This window comes from Prunus avium, unplaced genomic scaffold, assembly GCF_965620075.1.
Source record: "Prunus avium unplaced genomic scaffold, drPruAviu1.hap1.1 HAP1_SCAFFOLD_1475, whole genome shotgun sequence".
In the NCBI taxonomy this organism is placed as follows: Eukaryota; Viridiplantae; Streptophyta; class Magnoliopsida; order Rosales; family Rosaceae; genus Prunus; species Prunus avium.
Window position 1 is genome coordinate 1 of NW_028277026.1, and position 7907 is coordinate 7907.

General features: G+C 39.9%; 1 non-coding gene across 1 annotated transcript; it reads left to right on the top strand.

The window, feature by feature from the left end:
• The first annotated feature begins 4972 nt into the window (after positions 1–4972).
• On the top strand, positions 4973–5079 carry LOC148285820 (small nucleolar RNA R71). Its single transcript, XR_015832796.1, has one exon. It is a non-coding gene; the product is annotated as a small nucleolar RNA R71 (small nucleolar RNA).
• The last annotated feature ends 2828 nt before the right edge of the window (positions 5080–7907 follow it).

Below are 7907 nucleotides of genomic sequence, written 5' to 3' on the forward strand. Positions count from 1 at the left end.
AATTATTTAAAGAAACAGAAACTTAAAATGACTAAAATAAAAACAAAACAAGTAAAGAGAAAGGATAGAAATGCTCCCCCTTGATGCGATTAGGTCGATTGCTACCAAGCACCTTCTTCTTGAACACATGGGTTGCCTCCCAAGAAGCGCCTTAGTTACTGTCTTGGCAAGACATTATGTGATCAGCTAAGTTGATGGTACAAAGGGAAGTTGATCCACCACATGGCCTGTTTGAATGCCAGCTGAGATTCCCTCATAGAATGGCTTTAAACGTTGTCCATTTACTTTGAAAGTTGAGCCGTCTTTAGGGTTTTGAATCTCCACAGCTCCATAGGGAGAAACATTGACCACGGTGAATGGGCCTTGCCATCTAGACTTCAATTTTCCTGGAAAGAGACGCAATCGTGAGTTAAACAAAAGAACTGACATACCTTTGGAGAACTCTTTCCGTTGAATGTTTCTGTCATGGTAACTCTTGGTTCGTTCTTTGTAAAGCTTTGCATTCTCATAAGACTCATGTCTAATTTCTTCCAATTCATTGAGCTGAAACTTTCTTGCATGGCCTGCCTTGTCTAGATCAAAATTTAACTTCTTGATGGCCCAAAAAGCATTGTGTTCAAGCTCCATTGGCAGGTGACAAGCTTTCCCAAACACAAGACGATAAGGGCTCATCCCAATGGGAGTCTTATATGCAGTCCTATAAGCCCATAATGAATCATTGAGCTTGGCTGCCCAATCTTTCCTTGTATTGTTCACCACCTTCTCCAGGATGTGCTTAATTTCTCTATTGCTTATTTCCACTTGACCAGAAGTTTGCGGATGATATGGTGTAGAGACTCGATGGGTGATGTTGTACTTCTTCATGAGTGCTTCGAATGGCTTGTTACAGAAGTGGCTGCCTCCATCACTAATGACAGCCCTTGGAGTACCAAACCTTGTGAAAATATTATCCTTCAAGAACTTGAGCACCACCTTATGATCATTGGTTTTGGTGGCTATGGCTTCCACCCATTTAGACACATAATCAACAGCAACAAGTATGTAAGTACAACCAAAGGAAGATGGGAATGGTCCCATGAAATCAATACCCCACACATCGAAGAGCTCCACAACAAGTATGCTATTCAATGGCATTTCGTTCCTGCGACTTATGTTCCCCATCCTTTGACACCTATCACACTTAACACAAAAATTAAACGCATCTTTGAATAGAGTGGGCCAAAAGAAACCAGATTGGAGAATTTTAAGTGCTGTTTTCTTAGCTCCAAAGTGACCTCCACAAGCCAATTCGTGGCTATGCCTAAGTATGCTTTCTTGCTCTTCTTCTGGAACACATCTTCTGATGAGTTGATCCGGGCAATGCTTGAATAAGAAAGGTTCATCCCAGACATAATGTTTCACCATGGAAAAGAACTTCTTCTTGTCCTGAGAAGTTAGATCATTTCTAAGAACACCACAAGCAAGATAATTAACAAAATCAGCATACCATGGTTCTTTGACTTGGGCAGCAAATAGTTGTTCATCAGGGAAAGTCTCATTCAAGGGTAGCACAGCTTCTCCTTTTTCTTCAACCACAATTCTGCTCAAATGATCAGCTACCACATTCTCACATCCCTTCTTGTCTCGAATTTCCAAATCGAACTCTTGCAGCAAGAGAATCCATCTAATTAAGCGTGGTTTTGCGTCCTTCTTAGTGAGCAAGTATCTAAGAGCTGCATGGTCAGAATAAACAATTACTTTAGAACCAACAAGATAAGAACGAAATTTTTCTAAAGCAAAAACCACAGCAAGGAACTCCTTCTCTGTTGTGGAGTAGTTGATTTGAGCATCATTCAAGGTCCGGCTAGCATAATGAATCACATGGGGGAGCTTGTTCTTCTTTTGACCTAAAACTGCACCAATAGCAAAGTCAGAGGCATCACACATTATTTCAAATGGTAAAGACCAATCTGGAGCTATGATAATAGGGGCTGAAGTTAGCTCCCTCTTCAAGGTAGTAAAGGCTTCCATGCAAGCTTCATTAAACTCAAAAACAGCATCCTTAGCAAGGAGATTACACAATGGCCTTGTAATGCTTGAGAAATTTTTGATGAACCTTCTATAGAATCCAGCATGACCTAGAAAGCTTCTAATTCCTTTCACAGAGGTAGGGGGTGGCAGATTTGAGATGAGATCGATCTTGGCTTTATCCACTTCAATTCCCTTGCTTGAAATCACATGGCCTAGCACAATGCCTTGTCTCACCATGAAGTGACACTTCTCCCAATTCAAAATCAGGTTTGTTTCCTGGCATCTTTTAAGCACTAGAGACAAGTGGTGAAGACAATTATCAAAAGAGGAACCAAAAACTGAAAAATCATCCATAAATACCTCAATGAATCGTTCCACCATATCTGAAAAGATAGACATCATGCATCTTTGGAAAGTTGCTGGGGCATTGCACAAACCGAATGGCATCCTTCTATAAGCAAACGTACCAAATGGGCATGTGAATGTGGTTTTCTCTTGGTCTTCCGGAGCAATGGGAATTTGATTATAACCTGAAAAACCATCAAGAAAACAATAGTAAGCATGGCCAGATAAACGTTCAAGCATTTGATCAATAAAAGGCAAGGGGAAATGATCTTTTCTAGTGGATGTGTTCAACTTCCTGTAATCAATGCAAACTCTCCAACCAGTGATAGTTCGTGTAGGAACTATCTCATTCTTCTCATTCTTCACAACGGTGATTCCGGACTTCTTCGGAACAACTTGTACAGGGCTCACCCACTTAGAATCTGAAATTGGGTAGATGATTCCTACATCGAGTAGCTTTAAAACTTCAGCTCTAACCACCTCTTTCATGTTGGGATTTAGCCTCCTTTGGGCATCACGGGATGGTTTGCTGTCTTCTTCCATTAGAATCCGGTGCATGCACATGCTTGGACTAATTCCTTTGATGTCTGCTATGGTCCACCCAATGGCTGTTTTATGCTCTTTTAGAACCTTAATTAAGCTCTCTTCTTCATGTGAGGTGAGACCTGCAGCAATTATAACAGGGAGAGTTTCGTTAGCACCCAAATAAGTATATTTAAGATGATTGGGCAGTGGTTTAAGTTCTAGCTTTGGTGGGGTGATAATGGATGGCTCCAATTTCGTGGATGATGGTCCAAGAGGCTCGAGTGGTGGCCTAAAGGATGGTGGGTATGGTTGAAACACTTCTAAGGCAGCCACCACTTCTTGGAACTCCGGTTCACAAAGATCTTCCTCTTCTTGTGTTAAGACAGCTTCTAGAGCATCATTAGACTTTCTCTGCAAAATTTTGGAAGAAACCTCATGATCCACAACATCAATTGAAAAGCAAGAATCAAGAGAGATAGAAGGTTGAGATAGAGCATTAAGCATTTTAAATTCAACAGTTTCACCCAGAACAGTCATGGAAAGGGTGCTATCTTTCACTTTGATAACTGTGTCTGCAGTGGCCATGAATGGCCTGCCTAGGAGAATGCGATCAACATGATCTCCATTTGGATTGTCTTCCATGTCCATCACTACAAAATCAGCAGGGAGAATTAGTGTATTAACTTGAACTAAAATATCTTCTACAATACCTTTTGGATATTTTATAGAATGATCAGCTAGTTCAAGTCGTATTGAAGTCTTCTTCATCCCTTCTAAGCCAAGCTTTTGATACAATGAATATGGCATTAGGTTGACACTTGCTCCCAAGTCCAACATGGCTCTTCCAACCTTATTGCCTCCAATGTTAATGGGAATGTCAAAGCTGCCAGGATCAACTAGTTTTGGTGGAAGCTTCCTTTGCAACACAGCACTTACATTCTGGTCAAGCTTTACATCTTCATTTGGAGCGAAATTGAGCTTGTGAGTTTTCAAGTCCTTGATGAACTTTCCATATGCAGGAATCTGTTCAATAACATCAAGCAAAGGCAAATTGATATTAACTTTACTCAAAATATCATAAATCTCTTTAAAAGCCTTATCTTGCTTTGCTTTCTTAAGACGGCCTGGAAATGGAATCGGTGGAACATATGGAGCGGGTGGCACGTATCTATCTTCTTGAAGATGTGGTGGCACAAATTTGTCATCTCTCTTATGCAATTGGAATTGTTTGGATTCCTGAGAATCTGATTTGGCATTAGGAGCAGATTGAGAAGTTTTGAGATGTTCCCCTTCTGTAGCCGTGGTCTCCTCCTCTTCATCTTCTACAATCACAACATCATTTGAAAGATTAGAATCAACTTTACTATCAATGATCTTACCTGATCTGAGCACATGAATGGCCTTGGCTTCTTGGTTCTTTGGATTGATCTCGGTCTGGCTTGGCCATTTCCCAGGTGCTCTTTGAGTTATTTCAGCAGCTAATTGGCCTATTTGAACTTCCAATTTGGTAATGGTAGCTTGTGTAGTTTGCTGGAAATTGGATTGGTTGATTGCCATCTGCTTAACTATATCCTCCAATGATGATGTTTGTTGTGGCTTTTGGAATGAAGGGGGATTGGCTTGATTCTGAGTATTCCTCCATGAAAAGTTTGGATGATTCCTCCAACCTGGATTATAACTTTGAGAGTATGGATCATTTCTTGGACCTTGGTTGTAGGAATTTACCAACTTAGCTTGCTCTTGCACAAATTCTGGATATCCAGCCCCAAGTGGACAAGCTATGGTAGCATGGTCAGGAGTTTCGCAAATACTACACACTTCTTTCGGAGGGCTTCTTGAGTTTAATGCAAGAAGAGCATCTAGCTTTTGTTCCAGTTTTGAAATCTGCACACTAGAAGCATCATTAGAACCACTAATAACACGTTTACCTCTTGTATCCGTATGTTGGGTCTCCATTGCTATCTCCTCAAAGAGTTCGTATGTTTCTTCTGGAGTTTTGGTTTTAAAAGAACCACCTGCAAAATTGGTGACTATATTATGACTAGAAGGGGTTAGTCCTTTATAAAACATACGCATTTGAAGCTTCAATGGAATCCCATGATGAGGACATTGGTTGAGCAGCCCATTGAATCTCTCCCATGCTTCACAAAACGATTCATCATCTTGCTGTGCAAATAACAAGATCTTATCCCTAAGCATGTCGGTCTTTTGCGTGGAGAAGTATTTCTCCAAGAACTTCTTTTGAATGGCAGCCCATGTAGTGAGTGAACCAGGCTTTAAAGAATTCAACCAATATTTCGCCTTATCCTTCAAAGTGTATGGAAACACTCTCATTCGAAGTTGATCTTCTGTCACACCTGTCAAGGGAAAAGAACTCACAACATTAAAAATATCCTTTATATGAGTTAATGGATCTTCATTAGGTAAACCATAAAAGGAAGGCAGCATATTAAGATGAGAAGATTTAAGCTCATAATTTCGAGCTACAGTGGGCAGCAAAATGCTTGAAGGAGATGCTGGAATTGTTGGGATATCAAGTTCTCCCATGAACTCATTGGCAGCCATCTCTTCTTCTTCTTCTTGGTCTGAACTTGCTTCCGAATTTGAAGGTGAAGAACCAGGAAGTTCAGTGTGGAGAGCAATACTTGTAAACGTGGCAAGAGCTTGCTCTTTTGCAGTTGACAACTCTCTTTCTAGACGATTATGAACTTCAGAGATCACCCGGTTGGGTTGCAACGATGGTCCTGCGTTCAAAGATCTGGAGCGTTGGAACGAAGACCTCACTTGTTCAAGGAACGGTCTTTTAGACATAAACTACCTGAAACAGAAAATTAGATTAATTAGAAACACTAAAAAAATAGGGTAACCTTGGGCACATAACCAGGGAAGAACTTTCGTTCAGTCCCCGGCAACGGCGCCAAAATTTGTTGTTAATTATTATGTTAACTCGCAATTGTACGGGGCAATTAGTAATATAGCAAGACAAGTACGAGGTCGTACCCACGAAGACTGTGAAGTTCAAATTAGTTATGTACGTAGATTACCGAATTCAAGAAGTTAGGAAGTTAAGTCTAAAACAGAAATTAAAGTGAGAGTGATTGTGATTGTGAAAGGAAGTGAGCAAACTGAAATTGCAAATGAAAGCAAATAAACAAGTGTAACAAAGAGTGGTTTTAAGAGTTGGAAAACAGATTTGGAGACTAGGGCATTCGAATCACCATAACAATTCAATTCTGGGTTATATGGAGTCAAGTAACAAGTCTAATTCAGATTCAAAGATTGATTCTAGCTAAAGTATGATTAGGCCATGGTGTTTGGTCCTAACCTTGTGTTCCTAATTCCCTAATTTGATCATTTGTTGTCTAACCTAAAATTAAGCATTAGGAACCCATTAAGCATAGAAGAACAATTTAAACAACCAAGCATGTATCTAATCCCTGTTGTCGAATGTCCATACATACTCTTCCTATTCATAGTTCAATTCGAATTAAAGCATGGTGTCTACTCTTAATTCAAACCAAGATAGTTAACAAACAAGTTCTAATGGTGATCAATCATTCAAACAAGCATGTTAACTTATAAGCATAATGAATAAGAACATGAATCATGAATCAAACTTGAAACTCCAAACTTATAAACCCAGAATATTCATGTTAGGTTACATCGAAGCCCTAGTTATGGATTTAGCTACTCATAATGGAAAAGAAACTAAAATAGAAATGGGAAAACATAATGAATGCCATAAGAGTAGAAAAAACCCTTTTCTGAAGTTCTTGTAGTGTCCAATGCTTCTCCAAGAGCTTCTCCACGTCTAGAAGGATGTATGAAGGATATGGAGGGGATTTGAGATGAGCTTGAGTGAGTGGTGATGGCTGAGAAAGAGGAAATTCGTAGGGAAATGGAAGGGAGGTTTTCTGGAGCTGTTTTGGTGATTTTGGGGCAGTTTAGAGTATTGGGTTGATTGCTTGAGTGTTTGGGGTTGTGGGAATGTATGAGGATGATTTCTGGATGATGGAAGTGTGGAGGATGGCTGAAGTAAATTTTGTAGCTTGAAGACTCCTCTATTTATAGGGCTAAGAGGGAGGAACATCATGATGAAATCCAACACCACCATTCCTCATTTAATACAACCCATAACTCCCACTTCATCTTGTCTATGTTAGTGTGGTTGGAATCAATCCCATCCCATACTTCTTTTGTTGCACCTCAAGCTTTCTTCACATGGGATCAAAGGTGATCAATTGTGGCTGCCTTTTGCTGCCAACCCATGTGGTCTTCTTTTGGTTGTTGAACAAAAACGAGTCTTCTGAACCAGACTTGGTGTAGGAAGGCCAGAGGTTTCAAAACTTATCCAATGGGGCTCAAATTTGGATATGTTGTACTAGACACCCATTGGAACAAGTTTCATGAAGATCTTCACCTCATCCAAGCCCCATAGCATGCTGATCCAAGGCCAAGAAGCTGACCTACGAAATTGGGCTGGAAAGGAGTTGTAGCCAAAATGTGTTTGTCTTTAAGCCCTTCTTCCATTCACCCAAATCAAGCCTTAACATGCATGGATTGCATCATTTCCTATCCAAAGTCATCATTGTTACCTAAATGTCAATTAACTGAAAGATAAACACAAAAAGGATTAAAAGCACAAGTTTAACTCAAACACATAACCAAATCATAAGCTAGAAGGGTACAAAATGATATACAATTATGAACCGATCAGTATTCCATAATTCTAGAGATTGGATTTCACTCAAAACTCAGCAAATGACTCCTCCCACCATATTATGATGTTGCCCAAGTTTTGGGCTCGATTCGAAATCAATACGTGTTTCAAATTGGACAATTCAAGTTCAACGACAGTTCGTTCCTAATTGGTTTGGTTGGTGTATTCCATACTTCTAGCGATTGGATTTCACTAAAAACTCACCAAATGACTCCTCCCACCATATTATGAAGTTGCCCATGTTTTGGGATCGATCAGAAATCAATAGGTGTTCCAAATTGGACAATTAAAGTTCATCGGCAGTTCG